Source organism: Macrobrachium rosenbergii, chromosome 32 (assembly GCF_040412425.1).
Source record: "Macrobrachium rosenbergii isolate ZJJX-2024 chromosome 32, ASM4041242v1, whole genome shotgun sequence".
NCBI classification, from domain to species: domain Eukaryota; kingdom Metazoa; phylum Arthropoda; class Malacostraca; order Decapoda; family Palaemonidae; genus Macrobrachium; species Macrobrachium rosenbergii.
Window position 1 is genome coordinate 5,794,133 of NC_089772.1, and position 27,146 is coordinate 5,821,278.

General features: G+C 35.2%; 1 protein-coding gene across 5 annotated transcripts in view; it reads left to right on the forward strand.

Moving 5' to 3' along the window:
* LOC136855625 (zinc finger protein 385D-like) overlaps window positions 1–27,146 on the forward strand; it is a 1,128,591-nt gene that overhangs the window by 465,077 nt on the left and 636,368 nt on the right. For 2 of the 5 annotated variants that reach the window (XM_067132761.1, XM_067132765.1), the window contains exon 1: window positions 15,406–16,432. The exons of the other annotated variants lie outside the window; for them this stretch is intronic. The gene's annotated coding sequence lies outside the window, so the exon portion shown is untranslated. Of the gene's footprint in view, window positions 1–15,405; window positions 16,433–27,146 lie in introns of those variants that run through there. 5 annotated transcript variants of the gene reach the window in all.

Below are 27,146 nucleotides of genomic sequence, written 5' to 3' on the forward strand. Positions count from 1 at the left end.
TCGTAAACTTTTTTTCGCTCATTTGTAAGTTTTTACAAACTGGTAAATGCTTTCATTCCTTAAAAATATTTTTGTATATTCCTAAAAGCTTTCATATCGTTATATGAACCTTACTTACATCCATGATGATTTTTGCTTTAATGTACGTCTTCTTACAGTCATGTTTCCCGCAGTTTATGAAGACTTTTGCGCATCTGTAGAAATATTGATAATAAGCAAATTATTTTATAGATTAAAAAATATTTTTCTCCGTTATCCGTGTTAAACGTTTTTGTGCATTTCGATGTGTACAGAATATAAATGTTTGATGTTTTGTAAAATGCTTTCACCGATTCATAAAATGTCAACAACCGGCTTTCTCTGATTCAGCAAATATTTTCATGCATTTACATTCATAAATAATTTCGAGAGATCGACCAGGAGCAGATGAAAGGACACCTTTTCGTGGTGGAAACCAGTCGTACATCCGTACTCGAATTTTGCTGAATTCTGTCTACCGACAGTATAAAAGGCATCACTCGATCCACGTGCATCAAGCATGCCAAGGGAAGTCCATTTTTCAGTGGTCCGGACAAGCGTCACTGTTGAAAACTGTCACAGTGTTTGAATTTGCATACAGAGTGAATTTCCATTCTGGTGAACCTCCTTAGTCGCAGGTTCCCAATAGGATCAAGCTTTCTAACCACTGGTTGGCCTCAGAGGATACCTGTCGTTGCAAAAAAAAAAAAATGTGTGTGCACGTATGTGTGTGAAAAGGCAGAAAAGAGAGAGAGAGAGAGAGATCTTGCATGTCGTCAGGTACAGCTTAAATGAGATTCAAAGCCAATACGCCGAGGCCCGCCATCTGAGAATGAAAAGAAGTCTGATCCACTAGTCAATATTTTTTTTTTTTTTTTTTTATTGTTTCACGTGGTGATCAGGGTACAATATTTATTTGGAGCGGAGAGAGAGAGAGAGAGAGAGAGAGAGAGAGAGGTGATAAACTATAAGGTACTAATATTCATCCAATGGACTCTGAACTTAGAAGTTGCTTTCGTCTTGGAATGTTAATGGTGGTTCTTAAGGGCCAAATATCTCATTATCTTTTAGAATTCTAGTCTGTTGGAATAAGTCTCCTTTGCTGATTACATAGACAGAAAGAAAGGGACTCGTTAAGATTTCTTATTTATAAACATTGAATAGGTGTTTCGAATCAAAAACCTCTGATTACACGTCGAAACTCAATGTCCTTCGAATAACAGAGATTAGCTCTAGTGGAAAAACATTCCCCAAAGGAAATAAACAAAATGTCAGTAGCATTTATATATATATATATATATATATATATATATATATATATATATATATATATATATATATATATATATATATATATATATATAATAATATATATATATATATATATATATATATATATATATATAAGCTATAAATGTGACAGTATATGTCGCCCACTTGGCTGGTTTTGGGGTAGAGAGTGGATGTGACAGGTGATTACTGATCTGTTGTAAAAGCGTGACTGAAAAAAGTGTGTGGAGGGTTCATAGCTATTCAAATTCTTTATGAAAGGAGTGATGAAAGATGTCACAAAAAGGACAGTGTATATATATATATATATATATATATATATATATATATATATATGTGTGTGTGTGTGTACATGTGTATAATACGTATGTATGTGTGCAAAGATGTGAAACAAAAAATGATCCATAAATGGAAGTGGAATGGTTGGTATTTGCTGATGTTACAATTCTGTTAAGAAATAGTGAAGAGAAACTACATAAACTGGCAGAAGAGTTTGAAGTTGCTTTGAAGATCAGGAAGTTGAGAATAGATGTGAGCAAGAGTGAGGTTATGAATGTAAATCGTAACTAAGAAGATTGAGCACAGAGGGTCATAATGGACGGTGGAAGATTAGAACTGGCTGGTTCATAAAAGTATTTGGTAATAACTCTGATGATTGATGGTAGGATCAGAGATGAGACCATTCACAGAAGAGGAGGCTTGCGTTATTTAAGAAGACCTTGTTGGAACTGTGTGGCGGGATTCATGAACTGACTCTCCCTTATAGAAGCGAAGCGTAGACGCTGAATGCAAAGGAAAGAGAAAAGGTAAAAAAAGTGGTGATGAACTATTTATGCAATATATGTTTTATAAGAAGAATGAAAACGGTGAGAAGTATGGAGATATTATGTAGAAGTTGTATATAGTTATCGCATTTACTTGACATTATGGCTTCTAATACCCTTTAGCACCATCTCTGGATCCAAACCTTGTTAGGTCTTCCTTTCTTCCTGCCCCAAACACTTTCGAAATTTTTACTCTTTCTAGGAACCTCTTATCACCAATTCTTTCCACATGGTAATATTATCTCAAAATACTATGAGCCAATCATTCATCAACTTTAGCTATTTTACTACTTACTCTTCCAGTCTCTGCATCTCTCGCCCTATCAACTCTTCTTACACTACAGAAGGTCTGCATACAGTTATTCTCAAAAGGTTCAAAATTTTTCATTTCCTTTGTATTCAACATCCACACTTCACTTCCAAAAAGAGGAGTTAGCTCAGTAATTCATTAACACATTCCAACCTTCCCTTACACAGGCAATTCAAGTCTCTTCCCAGTTTTTGCACACATCCCGGTGCCTTCCTTGCTTCATCATCTGCTCTGCGACTCAACTCTTCTCTTCATCACTTTACTGTCATCTGTCAGATTTACTCCTAAATGCTAATACAAATGCACCCACTCAATTCTTCCTCCATTCATGTTTACATACACTGCTATGTATTCTGGCTTTCATTTACTCACATAACCTTACTCTTGCTCAGATTTACTCTCAATTTTTTCCTCTTACAGACTCTTCCAGATTCCTTCACTAGTTTCTGCGGTTTCTCTTGCTGTCCCTAATCAGCACTGTATTATTTTCAAACAACTACTCCATAACCTATTCACAACTGATATTCTCAACACACAACTTCCAACAACATTTACTGTCCTTTCTCTGACTTCTCCTATCACTCCATCCATAAGGGTTCTAAAAATCCCCGGAGGTAAAACACACCCATGTCTCAGAACCACTTTTACACCGAATCAGATGTACCCTCGTTGACACATTCCAATATACGCTTCACTTCCATTTTAAAACCTTTAAATTGCACTCAGTAACTTATGTCTGTATAACATATATTCTGAACAACCTCGATGTTGTCTCGCTGTTGATTCTGTCACGAGTTTTTTCTAAGTTCTTGCGTGCCACATGTAGCTATTTGTCTTAACTTCTAAACTTCTCATATAACTGATTCATTAAAAACCTTGATCCATACACTTTCTTACTTGTCTAAGCTCAAACTGTTCTACCGTGTCAGTCATTCTACATACATACATCAGTCACTCCACATACATCTTTTCCCATTTACGAAAATAACAACGTGGCCCTGTGAGATGGAACGTCCGTTTCATATCGTAGGAACCTTCCCCTTACTCAGACTAACCTTAAAAACCTCGGTCAGCCACTCACGTACACTCTCACCACCATATCACGTCCTCTCGCTTGCAGTCCCACCATCTTCTAGTATCTTTCTACTTCGTAACCACATAATTGCCCTCCTCACCTCCTCAGCAGTCATTTCCAAAAGCCTACTTAACACTACACTGAGTCATTCACCTGTGTCCCTATTCCAATTTACACGCTCATCATATCTTCTGTGTTCACTTCAGACACTTCTCCATTTGAATTTTCTATTCCGAGCTCCTTGTATTTATCGCAAGAGGCGTTTGGAGCGTTATGTTATAATTGTTAGGTCGTTGGGAGAAGTGATTTATGAAGTCCTAAAATTCAGTGAATGCCTGTTTTATCAACTCCCTGTGAATACGCCGTTGTTGTTATGCCGCTTCGTCAGTTCCTCCGTGTTTATATTCAATAATGCCCTGAGAGTCTAGTAGTTGTTATTCTGAAATTAATTAACTGATTATCTTGGTATGATATTAAGTTTTCAGGTCTTTATTTGAGATTTTTATCCTTAACTTCTCTCTCTCTCTCTCTCTCTCTCTCTCTCTCTCTCTCTCTCTCTCTCTCTCTCTCTCTCTCTCTCTCTCTATATATATATATATATATATATATATATATATATATATATATATATATATATATATATATATGTGTGTGTGTGTGTGTGTGTCTGTGCGTCTGTGCCGCATACCTGCTCATAAGAAATTTTAAATTTGAAGCATACTTATGAATACTCAACTTTAAACACACGCTTTTACCCTCTTAGTAAATTTAGGAAAGGAACCTTTTTTTAGATGCATTTTATATTTCTGAATCAATGCAAATTTTCATCAGATATAAAAACGATCTGAAATTACTCCCTGAGGCCGGAGCTTAGAAGGGAAGTAAGAGCAAAAAAGCTCAACGGAAAATAAACAAAAACAAAAGACAGAAGGAAAGATAGACCGGGCAGACCCATATCACAATTTTCATTGTGTATGTTGTGCGCAAGATAATCATCGATAACATTAGATTATATGAATACTTGAGAAAAGTATAAAAGGATAATCTGAGAAGCGAGTTGATAATGCTATTAGAGTGTATTTCCTTCCCTGTATATTCCTTGAATAATTTTCCCAGGATAGATGCGAAGGTCGGTTTGTTGTCACATATAAGTACAAATCTTTCTCGAAATATTAATACTTAAATTTGGGTGACGTCCGTTCCAGTTTGTTCAGAAATAATAATGACCTGCGTTAAAGCCCCTTTTTATCATCAAATCCTTTAGTAGAGTCCGTATAACTGAGATGATGACTACTTGTTATGTTAATATTAGCGGTAAGGGAATTCCCAGATAAGCCGATGAAAGTCCAGGAAGGTGTGATGCAGTCAGTTGCTGAATTCTGGAATTGATAATAAATGTTTGAGTGTTTTCTCAGAGAGAGAGAGAGGTATAATTCTAATTGAAAGATAATTAGATTGATTAATTACCTTGGCTAGAAAGAGTTCAGTAAAATGTATTTTGATATACCGGACGAATCAGGAAGGAAATTCGCCTCCCCTCTCTCCCAGCTACGTCAGGCCACAACCCTGGAGACAGGCGTAACGTGCACAACTCCTCTGCGCTTTTACAGATTTTTTTTTAGACTGTCTTTGATTTGGTGATGACAGAGCCGGAATGGTCTGGTATCAGAAGGTGGACGTTGTTAATTAGCCATGATGGATTTGAATTGTTGGTCACCATGTTGTGGGCCATTGATTTAGTCCTCTGTTCAAATGCATAATTAATATTCTTCGTGATTTTATTACCTTACGGCATTAAACAGACATCGACATGAAAGTTGCTGTTAAGTCTATGACATGCCACTCATTTCCTATTATAATTCGAATAGTTATGCAGCGTAAAGAAGAGTGAAAGTGCATAGTTTGGCTGTTAGGTACATCAACAAAATTACAGGCTTGGCGTCACAGCTAGTCGATTTCATAGCAAAGGCACAATAACACCTGGGATGGGCAACTGAGCCAGGTCTCTTACGAATACTTCTGATCAAGACTCCAGAGTTAATTTACCCTAGTCGAGTTTCTGTAGGCGGACTCTGACTCACGAACGGCAGGTCAGTAATAAGTTGGTGGAGTCGTCCTATTCCAGAGGAGGGTAAAAACATCGAATATTCGACAAAATTAACGCAGTAATATACAAAGCATAAAAAGTTACCGCAAACATAAAGTGATACCATATTTCTTATCTATCCATTTTCCGAAACCTATCTAGAGGTTAAGGATAAAAATCTCAAACAAAGACTTGAAAACTTAATATCATAGAAAGATAATCAGTTAACTCACTTCAGACTAACGACTACAAGACTCTGAGGGTCAAGGTCTAGACCTTGCTCAGGGCATTATTGAATATAAATACGTAGGAACTGACGAAACGGCATAACAACACAATACTCATATTTACAGGAAATTGATAAAACAGGCATTCACTGAATTATAGAACTTCATACATCATTTCTAACGACCTAATAATTCTAACATAACGATAAATACTAGGAGATCCATATTAATTCCAGAAGATGCCCCAGTTTGACGTCGTTCCAGATTCAGCAGTAGATTCACTCTTTCAGATTTCAGTGACGCAAAACTTAATCATTACTTTCCCAACTCTTGAGGCTCCGCCTGGCTTTGGTCATCTCACCACGGGTCCATCATTTTATTGGAACAGTATGGGAAGAAACATTTCTTTTCGCATTTCACCATGAGCAAAGACATCTTTCGCCTCCCGTCGGTCGGGAGTGGCATTTTTCCTGACTTGGACATCAGACCCTCACCCTGGCTCTTGAGGCTAAACGTTGTGAGCGGGTGTCCTCTTCCGTGGTCCTTGCTACTTCTCGACAATGACAGTTCTCTAAGTAATATATCTACACTCTTCTTATTTGTATTATCAAATGATCATTTTTTTCGCAAGTTTATTAATCATTAGCTTTTCCTAATCATTTCATACATCCAGTTCATGTTCTCAGTGGTTTCTTTTCACATGTAGATGTGGCTGGAAGTTCCCTAGAGCCTAGTTTGCTCTGGATGTCAGCGATTTGTCCTTATTTTAATCCTAAAAAACTTTATTTTCATTGGGTTTTCATCGAGGTATAACACCAACCCAATAGCCTTTGCTCATAAAACGATTTAAGAAGTAACCTGATTCGGACGAAAAGAAACATTGAACATTCCTAAAGTATCTATCGTAAGATATTATGTACAGATTTCCTTTACTGAAATTAGTTAGAATAGCTCGCTTTAGTAAATCTGTTTTTGATGCTGTTATTTTCCGTTCGGAGGCATTACTGCGTATATTTTGATAGAGATATTAATCGACGGAACACCAATCTCTAGGTTTGAAAAATTCGGGAAAGTCATTTCCACTCAGCGAGCCATAATTCATTATGAAACCCTATCAGTCTGATCCGTTTAGCAATAGATGTATAGAAGCTATTCTGATATTTGATTACAACCTTTCATAAGCTCACTGCAGTTTGGAATCGAAACGGAGGGTCAGTTTTGATAAATATGTAAAACAAATCTCTTTTTTTTCTTTCGTCCCCTCTGAACAGCGACTGCAATGAATCATTTTATACGAAAGTTTTTGAGGGTAAAATGGTAAAATAAATAGAAAGTTGATGATCCTTCATTGGGATATTGTATAGAATCATCCAAAATACTGAGGTGAAATTATATCTATCTATTATATCTGAAATTATATCTATCTATTATATCTACTTATATATATATATATATATATATATATATATATATATATATATATGTTTATATGTGTATAAGAATTTTATCACGTCGCCGTGATATACTAGCATTAAGCTATAGATGTCGTTTAATATCCAATTCGCCCTACCTCGGAAATAATGTTTTATATATATATATATATATATATATATATATATATATATATATATATATATATATATATATATATATATATATATATATATATATATACAAACTGTATATATAATTTACGTAAATGTGCCTCTGCACATGTGTATGTTTGTATGAGTATCTTTCAGAAATCTTTACCAACCTGTGATTTTAAATGCTATGAAACAACACGTTTTTACCCGATTCGAACTCGCGACTTGACACTCCCAATATCGCAAAGCTTCAAAAGAACTCCCATTCAGCCACAGCAAAGCAAGTTTTCCAGATCCCGCAAAGGACTCAGTTCTTTTATGGAGCTTAACGATCCTCGTGGGTACACTACACTGTCACGTGACAAGACAGTAAGCCGAAGAACTTTATGCCTTATCTTAATGCGACTTAAGGTGGTGAATCTGACGAATCCAGGTGAAAAAGTCACAGGTAAAAAAGTCACATTAATATTTTGTAGACAGTGATCCCCCACGGGTTCTAACCCGATATGTATCCACCTTTGCGGCGTGTTTAGTACAAGCCCGTTGGGGATTACCGTAAAAACACAAACAAAAGACTGTAAATTGATGTGACTTTTTTTCCTGTGACTTTATTACCGGCCACCGAATCGGACATGCTATCTAACGTTTTCAGAAAAAGTTTTTTTTACCTAATAGAAACTCTCTTTATTCTTAGTATGTGATCTAACAAATCTGTTCTATGATACGGTGAATTAGTTCAAACAAACTTCAAAAGCCAGAAAAGAATCGCACCTATCATTCGAAGAACAGAGACCTTTTATCCCCATTCTTAACAACACGTACAGCCCTATTCAGCAGTTTTCTGACACCCACAAATCATGACTGAGCAGCGCCCAGAGAGCGCCATTGCATATTACAGCAGAACGAGGGAGAATAAAAATAATGTCAAGATAAAGTCAAAACGTACCAAGAGGTCACTTCAGGAAATCACAAAGTCCCGGATTTCATGTAGAGGTCATTATAATCACGAAGCGAAATTGCCCCCTGATTTGCACGGAGGAGGGAGGGAACACTCACTTATCAATGGTTATGACAGTGGGTTGCGTGTCCTCCGGCGTGACGAAAGTAACTGATTTTTTATTTACTTTTTTTTTAGGTTGTCTTAATACAGTATTTGAGTTAATACATTGTTTTTCTTTTGCTTGTTTTACTGTCTTTCATGATGTGAGCGAAAAAGATGTTTAATGTGAAGGCTTCATTTTATAGATCAGAGGTAAAAGGTAGATACGTTTTTAGGCCAGATGAAATACAAGAAGTATATCTGTACATGCAATAACACAGACACATACAAACACATACACGCACAAGCACCCACACACATATGTATTTATATATATAAATAAATATGTATATGTACTATATATATATATATATATATATATATATATATATACACACACACACATATATATATATATATATATATATATATATATATATATATATATATATATATATACATATAAGCATTAAGCTACAAACGTCCTTTAATATCAATTCGCTCTACCTCAGAAGTAATATATTTTCATATATGTTACCGAAGGGGAATTTTTAGTAAATAAAAAATTCCTTCGGTAACATAAATGAAAATATATTACTTCCGAGGTAGAGCGAATTGGATATTAAAGGACGTTTGTAGCTTAATGCTTGTATATGAATCACGGTGATGTGATAAAAATTCATTCATATATACATACATATACATACATACATACATATATATATATATATATATATATATATATATATATATATATATATATATATATATATATATATATATATATATAGAACATGAAATACTGATCACTAGATGCAATTCAAGCGAGAATAATCTAAAGTACGTGTCACTCCAGAAAGACTTGAAAATCTCATGATTTTCGGACAACTTCACCCTCTAATTGATCAAGATTGCACTTCACGCACAGTGAGAAAGGCAGATTACCTAAAGTAGAATCGTTGTGTGATACATTGTTATGGTATCGGTAGAAGGAAATGTACAAATCATACCTTACTTATCCTGTGAACTTTCAGTTTGTGATGGCGATGATGATGAATATAGAATTTAAGCCAAAGGCCAGGCACTGGAACCTATGAGGTCATTCATCGCTGAAATGGAAATTGACAATAAAAGCTTTGAAAGGTGTAGCAGGAGTAAAATTTCGCAGTTGCACTATGAATCAATTGTTAGGAGAGGGTGAAAAGTAAGATGGAAGAAAGTGAATATGAAAGGAGGTGCAGTAAAAGAAACGAAAAGGGTTGCAGCTAGGGGTCTAAGGGACACGGCAATGAACCTTAAGTAATGCCTACAGTGCACCGCACGAGGTGCACTGAGCTAAAAAATAGTTAAGTATACCTTAGTTTAACCAGACCACTGAACTGATTAACAGCTCTCCTAGAGAGGGCTGGCCCGAAGGATTAGACTTATTTTACGTGGCTAAGAACCAATTGGTTACCTAGCAACGGGACCTACAGCTTATTGTGGAATCCGAACCACATTATACCGAGAAATGAATTTCTATCACCAGAAATAAATTCTTCTAATTCTTCATTGGCCGGCCAGAGAATCGAACGCGGGCCTAGGAGAGTGCTGGCCGAGTACGATATCGACCCATCCAACGAGGAACTAGGTGCACTGAATTGACGTCAGTACCCCGTACGGTGGAGAAACTTTCAGTTTTGTTCCCTGTCTCTCAAGTAGAATGAATTGAAAAAGAACATGAAGGGCAGAAAAGAAAAAAAAATGATAATCCTTATGGCAGTTTTGTAGCGCATCTGTGTGTGCGGTACAAAGTCTTGTGTCTAAATCAAAGAAAGTTTGTTAGGAGCAGATGCGGTTAAGGAGTGTGTCCACAGTAGTAAGACTCTTAGCTGGCCAGATTTCCTACCAACAGCTACTACACATCGAGGCAACAGAGTGATTTAAGACCTCAGCTTTTACTTTCACTCAAGCTTCATCAGCAGGAAAGTGCGAGAGGGATCTATCACAAAAAAAAAAAAAAAAATAGTTACGATTCGTCAGATCACTAGTGTTCAAAACAGCGTTCATTATCTTATTGCTGCTCTAGAAGTACCTTTTACAGCTACCTAATACTATGACAATAAATTTTGACAAATTTTTCCAAAAATTAAGGAATCACAAGTTAAAAGTCCACAGCGTGTGGCCCGTTTGTTTGCAATTGTCTAGGTGAATATACACACACATATATATATATATATATATATATATATATATATATATATATATATATATATATATATATATATATATATATTATATATATATATATATATATATATATATATATATATATATGTATGTATATGTATGTGTATGTATATATATATATATATATATATATATATATATATATATATATATATATATATATATATATATATATATATATATGTGTGTGTGTGTGTGTATGTGTGCGTGTGTGAGTGTGTGTATCTTTTTCTTTGTACGACCTTAATCCTATCCTCATGGTGATTAAATGGTTAAATTTAGACTTACTCATCTCATTCACTTAAAATTATCACTTAATATCTTTTTATTTATACAAAGTTATCTTATGATGTTCCTCTGTTTACTATTTTTACTATTGTATTCATCGACTTAGTCTTCTGTCTTTTCTTTATTATTCTGAAATATTCGTTTACTTACCCTTTTCTCTTTCTTTGTTGACATTATACTTTTAAAATAATTTATTACCATAACCCAGCCCTTTCAGAAAACATTCTTACTCTTACCAGTTTACTAAGGCTACCCCTTACACCAACTTTTTCCTTATTACCAACTATTGCATTCAAATCAACTATGACAACCACCCTTTCTTTTTCTCCCGGTCCAGCCAAGCATAAATTCACTCTCTTAGAAACTTTTCCTTCACTCTTACTCCGTTCTATGGCTGGGCCACATTCTTACTGTCACTTCTTTTATTCCTCTGCTTCACTTCCAGTTCCATTGTCCTTCATGAACATACTTGCGCTCTTTCAATGGTTCCCACGTTTTGTCAGACCCAACAGAATTAGAACCCTAATGTAGTAGGCAAGAACGTTGTTTTATTTTGCTGAACGTTACGCGGGAACATAATCTACTGCTGGTGAGTTTTAGATGAAAGGGCTTATTCACCATTTGCTAGGCTGACGTCATGCACAACACCAAATAGCCACTGCTATAGGTACTCCATGGGGCCACCAGTGTCTAGGTAATGTTAGTTTGTTTGTCTACTTGATTGTGTGTAATGTAACTGAGAACCCATATTGTCACAAATACCTCTAATGTAATATATAACTCAGGGAACGTAAAGCACACTCCCAAAGCATACTTGCACTAGGAGCATAATGCCCATTAAGATTAAACCATGCAAATTTACTTGAAGAGTTAAAGTCGTCAGCATTTCCAAGAGAACGTAATTTGAGAATCATTAAAATTATAGACATTTCTTCTTGATCACTGATTCTGTGATTTATTTCTTCCAAGTACTGTGTCCTTGTAAATCATAATTTGCAAGGAATCTGTATAAGATTATGAAAGTTTCATATGAAATCCTTTTTATTAGTTCGTTTATTGTTACTGCATTTGAAGTGTATGTAAGGTAAACATCAAGTTCCGTTATTTGTGAAAGAAAAATTAAGTGATGCAGAATTATCTAGTAAATACAAATATTTTTTCAACTAGCCCTATCACATTGGCTGTTGGTCAATATTTGATTGTCTCCTTGGGCGTTTTAGTGAAATATTGGGTTACCCATGTCACTGAACTTTACAACCCAATTTTAAAACTTTAGGAACATTTTCAAGATCTATTTCTTTTATGTCTTTCATTTTAAAAACGGCTTTTCAGTTTTTTATGTTTCTTCTCACTTTTGCTTTCAGCAATCGAGAATTACTGGTCTACTGATCTTGAAAGTATTGTCCAAAAAATATTTCAAGTAGCCTCATCCAGGAATTGTAATAGTTTTGAGTCTGGCCACTAATGATACACCAGTTGAACATTATTTCTCCTTTACTTCCCAGTCTTTACGCCTCCTGGATTATTTTCAGATCTGTTGCCATAAATTTTCTTGATATTTTCATTTCGAAATTATATCTGATACTTCTTGCAACATTAAAACAATAGTTAAATTTGAAAATATGAATGTCTCCTTTCATAACACCCTCTGGCTAAACGTATTCTAACTTTATTTTTAAAGTTTTTTTTTTTTTTGCTATTGTTCACGATTCTGTAAACTTTGTTTTCCTCTACAGCTATCTTACCCCTTATTAATAAGTTATTATCTTGTCGCCCAGGCTGGAGAGTTTAATCAGCAACGCACAGGGCTGCTCGGTTCAGGTCTAATCACAATGACGTGGAGTTGTTACTTCTAACATTGCTTCTCACCCAGCAATTCCCTCCCTCAGTGTCAGTTCACTTGGAAACCTGGAAGTACCGTGTATTCAGACTTACAAGTTATCGTAAGAACATTTTTCACTGATTTTTCTTAGGGAGATTTTTCCTGCTAGCCAAAACCAAATGCATGCCACCAAATGAGAATGAGATCTTTTGTTGAGGCAGATCTCTCTTGTATGTTAAATCTCTCTCATTCAGATCACAGGTTTAGCAGCTTTTGCTCCTCAGATGTCGATTTGAGACAGTAATTGCACCATTTTTAGTTTTCTGAAAAGAAAACTATTGTGCCGGCTTTGTCTGTCCGTCCGCTCTTTTTTCTGTCCGCACTTTTTCTGTTCGCCCTCAGATCTTAAAACCTACTGAGGCTAGAGGGCTGCAAATTGGTATGTTGATCATCCACGCTCCAATTATCAAACATACCAAATTGCAGCCCTCTAGCCTCAGTAGTTTTTATGTTGTTTAAGGTTAAATTTAGCCATAATCGCGCGTTTGGCAACGATATACGCCAGGCCACCATCGGGCCGTGGTTAAAGTTTCATGGTCTCTGCTCATACAGCATTATACCGAGACCATCAAAAGATAGATCTATTTTTGGTGGCCTTGATTATGCGGGTACAGAAAACTCGATTTCATTTGTTATTTACGCCCACGATAAGTACTTTCGGTGTCAGTCTCACCGTCCTCAGGTGAGGGGTACAACTAAATCGACCTGGGTCCCTAATCTCACCTCCAGCTCCCTTTGCCTCCTTTTGGATGGTAGGACGTAGTGTCATACCATCTGGACGTTTCGGGTGGGTTTCTTTAATTTTATCGTTACAAGCAACAATAGTAATTGGACATGAAAATACAAATCGGAGACTGATGATAGCAGAAACGATATCGATAAACAAAAAAAAAAAAAAGCGTTAACGTCCAGACGGCATCACAATACGTCCTACAGTGGCCGGTAATAAAGTCACAAGAAAAAAAGTAACAGAAAAAAATCTCAATTTTGACTAGGGAAAAAGTCACACTAATTTACACTTTTGTTTATGTATTTACGCCAGTCTCCAACGGGCTTGTACTAAATTTACACACCGCAGAGGTTGATACATTCCGAGTTTTTTCCTGTGACTTTTTTCCTATGACTTTTTTACCTGGATTCCGTCCTACTAACTATCCCCCTAGAGGCAAAGGGCGCTGGACCTAGGTAACAAGACAGGATTTCTGATGACCTTGTAGACGGAACACATGGCTTACCCGATAAGCACAACGGCCAATGAGTAGGCTAGACAGAGGGCTTCTCTGGTTGAATGACGAGTTTTTAACAAACAATCTACTAACATTAAATGCAAACGAACGACGGACTTTAAGCAATTATGTTTTATTTCACTGCAGGTACATAAAAAGACATATGGCTCTGCGAGTGCGAGTAAGAGGTATATTTTAATAATTTCCAATACTCTACTTATTCGAAATAAGCAAGGAACAGCGTTGTCTGTGAGACTGTCTAGGACGTGGGGAAGTGAATGGAAAAACCACTAATGTATTGGCGGGAAGGCGGGATATTTCAGTTATAATATGGAATGATAGCTGTGGTATTGTGGTTTTCTTTCCAGAATACCCTGCAGATTTATATATTTTTTTCGGGACTATTTAGCTAAATGACTTATCCAGCAAAAGTTTAAAATCCCATTCGGTTCCCGTCATCCTGTGTTGTTAACATACGGTATAAATGGCTAGCGTAGGCATACAATTTTTTTTTTTATTGTTGGGCATTGGAACGATAATTAGATAGAATGAATAAATAAAGGATACAATAAAAGAGTAATTTCTGGCTGAAATGGAATGAATGTATGCTTAAAAGGTTAGTAAATACCTGGCTAATCAGTAGCATAGGCCTAGCTTCGTTGGTCCGCGCTTCATGTTTTAGAGGTAAACAATATTTGGTATCATAATAAAGTTATTTCCATACACATGCAATGAAACTGCACGTAGAATAAAATTTTAATGATAAGAAAAGATTGTGATTTGAATACTTTTTGAGCATAGGTCTAAGAGTGGTCTGGGCTATACTAATATAAGATCAACAACAATAATGGCTGAAAGCTCATCGTTCGTTTTCGTTTGATCTGAGTAGTGTTGGACACAACCTAGTCTTTCGTGTGTTGGTGTTGGTATATTATGAATAAGATCGATGTGTTTGTGAATTATATCAGAAGGGGCGACGGGTCTTTGTCTATATAAACATTCAAATACGTTTTTGAAAAAAATAGTTTGATATTTATCACAATGAGCCAACGATTTCGGAAAAGCTGAATGTCAGTCACTCACGTGCTACGCATGCGCATTGCCATACCTTCACCCGTGAGTGGACAGATGAAATGAAACCGTCTATAATTATGGATGATTTCTCATACAATTTTTATCTCGAGAAGAAATCTACGAGCAAAAAAAAAAAAAAATACAAAAAAATGCCAACTTACCCCAACCCTTCCTCCCACCCCCAGCGTGCTGTGATAGGAAGTGGACTCAGGACTGTCTGCCAGGATTCAGTAGTTTTCGGGCTTTCATTCGTAGAGTGTGTGTGTTACGCAAGTGTGTCGCAAGCCGGCGGTGTTCCTCCATGATTGTGTTTATATCATGAATGTGTAACATGACTAAGAAGTGTATCACAACTGGTAATAAGGTGGGGTTGAAAACAAGTGAAATTGTGGAGCAAAGTGGCACAGGAAAGAGAGCTGTAAGACGACTTGTTGCCAAGTTCTTGGCGTCCAGCCTGGGGCGGGGCTCTAACATGCTCTTGGTCATGGCGACCCCAGTAAGCTTTCTCCTCTCACTCTCATGCTTAGGAAACGGCATATAGACAACCAGCCTTGACTAGTGCAAGGAAATTAAAAGCATAATATTCAGCTGCTTGGCCACATATCCACACGTAACATCCAGACACCAAAGCAGATATGGAATGGAGGGTGCCTCATAGTGATAAGCTGGGACCTGAACATGTTGCACTAATGGTCAAGTTCTCCCAGTATGTTATGGCGTGATGGTGTGTTTTGGCATGGTGGCGTTGGGGATTTAGTGTTTCTTTCCATGCTTCCCAAGGGCGAGCACGTCAACAGTGATTTTACCTGACGCTGTTGAAGTTTTGGAATCTTCGTTATGAGGAGTTGGGGGACATCCATTCCGCAGCAGGATGGTGGCGGGTGCCACGCAGCCAATTACGTCACTGATTCACTCACTCTCACTCTCGCCAATTATTACGTCACTGATTGGCTAAACGATTGCCAAACTGACTATATTAAGTCTAGGCCAGGCAATTCCCCTGATTTGTCAACGATTGCCAAACTGACTATATTAAGTCTAGGCCAGGCAATTCCCCTGATTTGTCCCTAGTAGAAAACCTTTTGGGAAGCGACCAAGTCTTGTTGAAGGGCAGAGAACACGACAGCCCTCGACAATCTCCAAACCGCCATACACTCGATCTGGGACAGCTCTGAAGCCTTCCTCCTGCAGAAATTGGCGAATTCCAACCCCAATAGGCTAAATTAAGAAGGCGCTGAAACGAGAGGGCGGGCGTACGAAGTATTAGTAGATGCAGGGGTGAGTGTTACAAATACCTAATTTTTTAATTGTCTCACGCTTGCCATTGTTTCTTTGTTAGACCTACTCACCTGAAAAAAATTATTGTATTTGAATGTGGCAACAATTTACACTCGCACATACATACACACATATATACACGTATATATATATACACACGTATATATGTGTTAGTAGATGCATGAGTGAGTTACAAAGAACTTTTTTTTTTTAATTGTTTCTTACCCTTGCCGTTGTTTCTTTGCTAGAAGAACTCAGCTGCAAAAATGATCGTTTTTAAATGTGGCCAAATTTTACGTATATATATATTATATATATTACGTATGTATATATATATGTATATATATGTATATTAGTAGATGCATGGGTGAGTGTTTCAAATAATTTAATTTTTATTGCTTCTTACCCTTGCCATTGTATCTTTGTTAGACGAACTCAACTGAAAAAATGATCGTATTAAAATGTGCTCACAAATTTACGTTATACAATTATATATATATATATATATATATATATATATATATATATATATATATATATATATATATATATATATATATATATATATATATATATATATATAATGTAGATGCGTGGGTAAGTGTTTCAAATGACTTTTTTCCCTAGTTGCTTCTTACACTTGCCATTGTTTTTGTTAGACGAACTCAGCTGAAAAAAATGATCGTATATAAATAAAGGTTTAATTTACGTATATATATATATATATATATATATATATATATATATATATATATATATATATGTATGTATGTATGTATATATTTATATATTATATATATTAGTAGATGCAGGGGTGAGTGTTTCAAATGACTTTTTTTTCTAATTGTTTCTTACCCTTGCCATTTTTCTTTGTTAGAAGAACTCAACTGAAAAAATTATCGTGTTTAAATGTGGTCACAATTTACGTATATGTATAGGCCTATGTGTGATGTCTGTTTCTAATCAAGAATATTTTTACAAGTTTCAGTGCATTGCAATTTTTCACAATTGTATGGTTAGTGGTCTGCGACACCCCAAACTGGGCTATTTTTGTAGATAAACTAAGATATTGTGTTAATATAATCTGGTGTCTATATTTTGCTGCATTCTCGAATAGCCTCCGTTAATGTATCCCGCAGGGTTAACGATAAGTAATCTTATAGGAATTAGTTTAAAATACAAAGGAAAAATTTTAAGGGTCTAGGATATCAGCTTTGGTAGCCTATCTAATTTTATGGTATGGGATTCGTAGGCCAACTCAACTGAAAGTATGATTGGAGTTTGATGTGGCCATAATTTACATATATATATATATATGTATATATATATATATATATATATATATATATATATATATATATATATATATATATATCTATATATACACACACACATATATATATGGTTAGGAATTTAGTGTGTACAATTTACATTATATATATACAGTATATATATATATTATATATATATATATATATATATATATATATATATATATATATATATATATATATATATATATATATATAATCATGAAGCTACAAATGTCGCTTAATATCAAATTCACGCTACCTTAGAACGGGAATATCTCCGATGGGGAATTATCACCGAAGGGGAATTTATAAGTGATAAATGGATTGGTACTGCCGGGTCAAGAGTGGTAACGTCGACTGTAGTTGTTGGATAAGTTCTGTGTCGAGGGATCGTGACCCGGCAGTACCAATCCATTTATCACTTATAAATTCCCCTTCGGTGATAATTCTCCATCGGAGATATTTCCGAGGTAGCGTGAATTTGATATATCTTAGACATTTGTAGCTTCATGATTGTATATAAATCACGGTGTGATAAAAAAATTTCATATATATATATATATATATATATATATATACTGTATATATGTGTATATATACTATGTATATATATATATATATATATATATATATATATATATGTATATATATATATATATATATATATATATATATATATATATATATATATATATAAGTATATATATATATATATATATGTGTGTACATACATATCTATCTATCTATATAGAATTTAGTGTATACAATTTACATTATATACATATACATATATATATATATATATATATATATATATATATATATATATATATATATATATATATTGGTTAGTGGAATGTGACGTCCCAATCTTGGCGATTTTTGTAGGCATAAGATATTCTCCTAACGTAATCTGATGTCTATTTAGTTGCATTCTCGAAAATCTCCACCTAGCGTTTACTTCAGGGTTAAAGATAAGTCATTTTAGCAGGATTTATCTTAAAATACAAAGAGAAAAATCCGGCTCAGAATTTATGTTTTAGTTTTCTGTAAAAGAAAATTGTTGTGCCGGCTTTTTCTGTCCGCCCTCAGATCTTAAAAACTACTGAGGCTAGAGGGCTGCTCATACCAAATTGCAGCCCTGTAGCCTCAGTAGTTTTTATTTTATTTAAGGTTAAAGTTAGCCATGATCGTGCGTCTGGCAACGCTTTAGGACAGGCCGCCACCACCGAGCCGTGGCTGAATGTTTCATGGGCCGAGGCTCATACAGCATTATATGCTGTACAGATATCTCGATTGCGAGAAACTTCGGCGCATTTTTTACTTGTTATCCTAGCCACTCTTTTTGTCACTACTCGTGCTTCTTTGTAATCTCCTATAGCCTAATTTGTTGTCCACTCATTCAGAAATGTATTGTAACATGTTCCAGAAGTTTTCGTTCACCTAAGAATAATTTTATCCTTTTGATATACAATGAAATGTGTTTTTCTTATTCAATTTTGTTTATTAATCATGCGGCAAAAGAGTCAAAGAAGAAACTATATTTCGAATCCAAATAAAAGCATATTAATTAAAGCATATTAATTAATAAAATAATATTGAATTATCATCAACTTAATTATTACATAAATAAAGAAATAAATAAATATACCACAATCGTTGCCAAAAACACAAAAATGAAATAAATCTCGCAACGTCGTAAGTTATCGTGTGACGCCACACTTGGCCTGGAAAGTTAAACTGTCTCGTCACTTGCACCGATAAGACTCTGCCACACCACGGCTTGCCGTAAATAGAACAACCGTGTATAGTTGAATACGACAACAGAGAGAAAGAGAAACATAATATATTTATTGAAAAAAAAATGGTAGCACTGCTGTTGGATCATCATCGGAAGATGAACCCCACTCCCATGGCAACCGGTGTTGCTAGAACATTATGCTCTCCCTTCTGTTGAAGATCATCTACGTAAGGCCACGATATTTCATCGTATTCCTGCCAAGAAACCCTTCGTAACATAGAAACACAAAGAAGAGAGGCTAGGGTTTGTGTTACAAAATGATGTAGTGGCCGATGATTTCTGGAAGAAAGTAATCTCTTGCGTGTAGGCGGAGACATTTTTCACTGATGAGCATGGTAGTCTTCTTCACTGCTGGCGTAACTTTAACTGTTTATGTTAAATTTGAACTTCTTGCTAATTTTGATTCTTTAGAAGCTTAGCTAATAGTAAATACAAAAATAGGCGTAATATATTCACTTAATTTCATAATATATTTAAAAATGATAGGCCTAAGTAACAATGAAAGAAACCAGAAATTTAACATGATAATGGCATATATTACCATATATATACCTGTGTATATATATATATATATATATATATATATATATATATATATATATATATATATATATATATATATATATGTATATGGTGTAACGACCCGAGTGGGCCGTTATGCAGGTTCTTTAACATACTCAGGACGGGGCTGTCTTGACTGACGGCAGATGCAACAAACAAAGGAGGGAAAACAACAAAAACAATATAATGAGCTCAAAATAAATTTATTTACAATATTTACAAGTGAGTCAGGTCTGGTAAAAAGATAAAAACCACAAATACAAAAAAAAAGCCAAACAGCACTAAACAAAATCATGTTAAATAAGCAATTAACTTTATAAACAAAAAGTAGCTTAAAAAGAAAAAGGCAAAAATAAACAACAGCAGGCAGAAGAAAAAAAAACATACGTCCTCCATCGGGGCCCCAAGACAGCCCTCAGCTGCACGACAGGGACAAGAACCCACAAACCAGTAAACCCCGATGGAGACGTCAGGACAGCCTCACGCTGTCATCAAAGATGAGCAGCTCGTGGTCACACGACTACTCATGGTCACACTCCACCCCTACGTCGTGCTCCACTTCGTAGGCGTGCTCCAATTTGCTGCTCAAAAACTCGACCAACGTCGACTCCAAAAACTGCCTGCTGCTGCTGCCACAGCCGCTACACTCGCTGCCCTACCAGACCCGACTGCAGACAGAAAAACAGCAGCTCACCACGAAAACATCAAAACAAAAAAAAACTTGAAGGTAAGGAGGCAGCAATCCACAAAAGGGAACGAGCGGGGAACCAGCATTTCCCGCAAAACCATCACTTAACGTGAGCCTATACTATATACAGTATATATCATATATGTATATATACATATGTATATATCTCCATATACTGTATGTACACACACACATAAGCAGTTAGGCAAATAGGCCTTAGTGTCATTAAGGGAAGTAAGAATACATGCCTAACTGCTTATATAAAACATACTGAACTAGACTTACAAACTTCACGTCTATTTTTGTAATATATAGAATATAATCACACTTTTTATGTACATCCACTAGCTGACTAACCCGGCACTGGTCGGGAAATCTCTGAATAACAACCGATAAGCTCTCTCTCTCTCTCTCTCTCTCTCTCTCTCTCTCTCTCTCTCTCTCTCTCTCTCTCTCATTCCTGTTAAGATAGTTGCTCAGTTACATTTGCCCAACATTTTTGACATTTTATATTTCACCACTTCTCACCCCCCATTCCTATTAGGGCTGAACTTGGATTTGAAGGGCATTGGGAGTGTCTCTATTCATCCCAGTGATAATGAAAACTGTGGATTAGACTCTAATATCAGTCATTTTTGACATTTTATTTTTCACCCCTTCTCACCCCAACTTCCTATCAGGGCTGAACTTGGACTTAAAGGGCATTGGGAGTTTCACAATTCATCTCAGCGACCTCAAAAACTATGGATTAGACACTAATATCTGTCATTTCTGGTTATTTTTACATGTCACCATCTTCCCACCCCTTCCTGCCCCCCTTCCTATCATGACTGAGCTTAGACTTAAAGGGTGTCAGGAATGTCACTATTCTTCTCAGTGACCTCGAAAATTATGGCTTAGGTACTAGTATCTGTCATTTTTGGTTTTTTTTACATGTCACCCCCTCCCAACCCTCCTTTCTATGAGGGCTGAACTTGGACTTAAAGAGCATTGGGAGTGTCACTATTCATCTCAGCGACCTCAAAAACTATGGATTAAACACTAATATCTGTCGTTTTCAATTATTTTTACATCACTACCTTCCCACCCATTCTCACCCCATCCCCATTAGATCTGAACTTGGACTTGAAGGACATCAGGAGTGTCACTATTCTTCTCAGGTATCTTGAAAACTCGTTATTTTTACTTTCACCACCTTCCCACCCCCTTCTCATCCCCCCTTCCTATCAGGGCTTAACTTGGACTTAAAGTCATCGGGAGTGTCACTATTTTTCTCAGGGACCTTGAAAACTATGGATTAGACTCTAATATCTGTTATTTTGGTTATCTGTTGTTTCGCTTAGCCTATTTTTACATGTCACCACCTTCCCATCCCCTTCTCATTCCCCCCTTCCTGGCTGAACTTGGACTTGAAGGACATCGGGAATGTCACTATTAATCTCAGCGACCTTGAAAACTGTGGATTATTAGACACTAATATCTGTCATTTCGGTTATTTTTACATGTCACCCCCCTTCCCACCCCTCCCTGTCGGGGCTGAACTTGGACTTAAAGGGTATCGGGAGTGTCAGTATTCATCTCAGCAACCCCGAAAACTGTGGATTAGACACTAATATCTGTTGTTTTCTTAATTTTTACATTTCACCCCTCCCCCCCTTTTGGTGCTAGTGATATCTTATCCCCACAGTGTTCTTTCCCAGATGGTAAGTCATACGTATACCAGGTTTGGTTGAAATTGCTCGATGCATTTCATAGTGTATTTGGAACACACACATATACAGCCACAGCCATTTTTTATATATATATATGATATATATATATATATATATATATATATATATATATATATATATATATATATATATATATATATATATATATATATATATATATATATATATATATATATATTGTATATATAGATGTATATAAAAGCGTGATTATATTCTATATATTACAAAATAGATGTGAAGTTTTTCGTCTAGTTCAGTATATTTTATATAAGCAGTTAGGCAAATAGGCCTTAGTGCCATTAAGGGAAGTTAGAATACATGATATGGCCTATATATATATATATATATATATATATATATATATATATATATATATATATATATATATATATATATATAGCCTATATATATATGTAAGTTTCACTAGTTTACAGTATACGAAGGATTAGTCATTTAAATACCATTCTTGAAAAATATGATCCATATGATATGCCAGCAAATCTTTACAAGAGTCGTAATTGTTGATGTTCCTAGGGCTAATAGTTCAACTTATAACAGTCGTAAGCCTATGTCTACAAAGTTCACACATATGAAGAAGATAAAACAAGGACAGTTATTGCCTTTGGAGATGAAAATATTAAAACATAAGAACAGTATTACAGGAACATCCTTTAAAGTATGACAACAGTATCAGAAAAACCGCGGTTTAAGGGAAACAGCGGGTAATTTCTCTGACGCACCAGAAGTGTCTGAGTTGTTTCAAGCACATACAACAGAGTTGCCAAATAGCGCCTGATGTCACTATTGTAAGGTGTTGTCGGAAAAGTTTTGAAGTATGTTGCAATACATTTGTGAGTGAGCACTTCCGTATTTAGAACGGAATGGTCTCGTGCTGTTGGGATATCTGATATCAAGAGCTTACAACTTCCATAAATCCAATATCCATATTATCTTTTAGCTTGATGAATCTATCGCTTGTTCACTTAGTAAGAAGGGCACGCTCATTAATTGTCATACTGCAACAGACTCTTCACTTGCCAGTGTCAACGCTCCTGGTATATGAAGCCTAAAACCTCTCTAAACTAATTGTTTTTATATTTTCTGCTCATATTGTCAACAGGATTCTTGCGTACTTAAAGATCAGCAGTTTATCTGTCTCTGATCAAATGCCCACATGAATACTGAAGAAGCTTTAAGGTAAACTTGTTCTTATGGTTTGAGGACTTTTCCGCCGAAATGTTAAATCATTTCGTTGATCCCTCTTGGAACCGTGCACTTCAAGCACTATGATCACCCTAGTTTCCATCCTATTCCTTCAACTTCCACAATCACTGAAGAATGAGAACTTTACTCAACTCATAAATCCCGTGAGTCCAACTCTCTCAATATCTGTAATGTCTTGGGAAGTATTTTGTCATAAAGCTCTGTTGGCCAGACATCTTTTTCTTAGTTTTATACCCTCTAGTCCGCGATAATTTCTAGCTAAATTAGGCTAACCTAGTTGTGTTAAATCTATTTTTTTATGGAATTCCTCTGGATTCAGTTAAATCGCTCTTTTTGGTATATTTTCCAACATCTCTTCGGTCATACCTCCTCTACGTGTTTATTCATGATTTTACTGCTTCACTCACCTGTTATTTTGAAATAGGATTTGATTGCAGTTTATTCTTCTATTGTTGACTTGGCTTAACCCGTCTAGTTTTTTTAATTCATCCTGGTTAAAGTTCAATTAGATCTCTCTTTTTTTTTCAATATTTAAGGTGTTCAAGATTTAACTTTTCAAAATGTTAGATTTGTTCCTACAAACTCATGTTTGTTTTAGACGTTGTAAGTTTAGCAATTACTCTGTCTCATCCAAGTCTCCGCCCTTGCCTCTTCTCTCGAACATTTTTCCTTGTCGCACCAGATGTCTTCTCTCTTTCTTTTGTATCAATGCTAATTTGGCAGTTGCTCTGCTAAGCTAAAGAAACAACGTAAATAATTCGCCGAAGTTTCTTCGTTGTCCCAGTAAATCCCGCTGATACTTGGAGAATGTCTAGAATAAATTGGCAGAAATTATCGAGTTTTCAGTACATCGTATAGTCAAGGACACCGAAAATAGATCTATCTTTCGGTGGTCTCAGTATGATGGCTGTGTGAGCCGCAACCCATGAAACTTTAACCCCTCCCCGGCGGTGGCCTGGCCTATATCGCTGCCAGATGCACGATTATGGCTAACTTTAACCTTAAATAAAAAAAGAAAATACTGGGGTTAGAGGGCTGCAATTTGGTTTGTTTGATGATTGGAGGGTGGATGATCAACATACCAATTTGCAGCCCTTTAGCCTCAATAGATTTTAAGATCTGAGGGCGGACAGAAAAAGTGCGGACAGAAAAAAGTGCGGACGGACAAACAAAACAATATATATATATATATATATATATATATATATATATATATATATATATATATATATATATATATATATATATATACATATACATATACATATGAATTTGTATTACATAAACGTGAATTTTTATATTCACAAGCATTTTAAGTTTTAAAATCCAATTCACTCTACCTGGGAGATAGGCTGATGCCGAAGGGGAATTATAAATGATAAATGGTTTGTCACCTGGGAGATTTGATCACCAGACAGCGACAGCTTATGATTTCAGTGACGATTATTCTACCATTTGGCTGGTAAGAGAGAGGTATGTATCTATCTATATATATATATATATATATATATATATATATATATATATATATATATATATATATATATATGAGAGATAAAAGTCTCTCTCTCTCTCTCTCTCTCTCTCTCTCTCTCTCTCTCTCTCTCTCTCTCTCTCTCTCTCTCTCAGCCTCATGATTTTTTTCCAGCGACAGGTATTCTATAAGGTCATCTACCGGCTAGAACGTTTGATTCCATTTGGAACCGGCGACTAAAGAGGCTTACCTTGATGGAAATTCACTTTGTATGCAAATTCGGAGACTTTGACAGTTTTTAGGGACACTTGTCCGAAGCATTGTAAACTGGCTTCCGCTGCCACTCTTACTTGCACGATGATCGAGCTTTGTTCTTTATAGGTCAGTGGAGTTGAAAGCATTCAAGTATGAATGCATGCAACTTTTGACGGCGTAAATTTGTACTTTCCCTGTATTTTTTAAAATCACCTGTGAATTGTAAATAATATATGTCACTACAGAGATACAGGTGTAGAAATGTACTGTATAATGACGTATAAATGCAAACAGAAAATATTATGAATATATGAATATATTTGATCGAAATAAAAAAATGAGTTCGTTCTTAAAGAAGACTTTTTAGGAATATATGAAAACATTCAGTAAAGTAAACATTTACAAATATATGAACATTTGAGGTAATATAAAATGTAAATATATTGAAATGCTTATATATGTATGAAAAGCATTCGCAATGTATGAAAATATTGATGAATTTATGAAGCCACTTCCAAATGTATGGTATTATTCGCATGGGAATGAAAGGCGTAACATTCGGATACAATAGATATAAAAAGTTTTTATAAATGTAGGCAGATATTTATTTTATGTATTAATGCTTTTGTGATTGTATGAATATATTTTTGAATACATTTTCGAATAAATGAGGACTTATGATAATAGAGGAGCATTTACTAACAAATGACCGGTATTTCAAGATTTTTCTTTCAACGAATAGAACGAGTAATCGACTATCAGATTTGTTTAGGATGTGTAAATACATTTTTTGAAGGCATATGACATTTCACATTTCATGAAAATACTAGTGAATATATGAAATCATTTATGTTCTAAGGATACAGTGTATTACATTTATGCATGTATTTGCGTTTCCATGAATTCCAGGCTGTTAATTACGTGGCCTTTGAACGATAACACGAGTTCAGTTTGTTGACAGAGCAGCTGTATATTTGTAAAAACCTTCAGCGTTAGTTCTCTCAATTTCAAACAGGTGCGCTGTGGATATTTTTTTGGGGAGGGAATTGGTTTCGTTGGAATTTTTTGAATTTTAAAAATCAAATTTCCATTTATATTTTACTTTTTAATGTTATGCAGTGTTTTTGTAAAATTCATAAACTCGTACGGATAAAGATGTAAGTATGTGCGCTCACAGAAACGCACCCACACACATACGCGCACACACAGACACACACACACACACACACACACATATATATATACACATATATACACACACACACACACACATATATATATATATATATATATATATATATATATATATATATGTATATATAATGAAAATTTAATTATCTTTAGTTTTTCTGACTTTCCAATGATAACCATAAGATGATTTGTATACATTACATCTTTATTTTCACTTTATATATTTTCATTCTGTATACATACACATATATATATATTATATATATACATATATACATATATATATATATATATATATATATATATATATATATATATATATATATATATATATATATACATATACATATACACACAATTTTTTGCATGCGTCATTTCCCTCAGGAGGGAAAGCAGCAAAGGGAGCAGCTTTCTAGTTTCCCAACAAGTCTCTGGGTATCTGTTGCCGTTTTAAAATAAATCTCATTCTTTAGA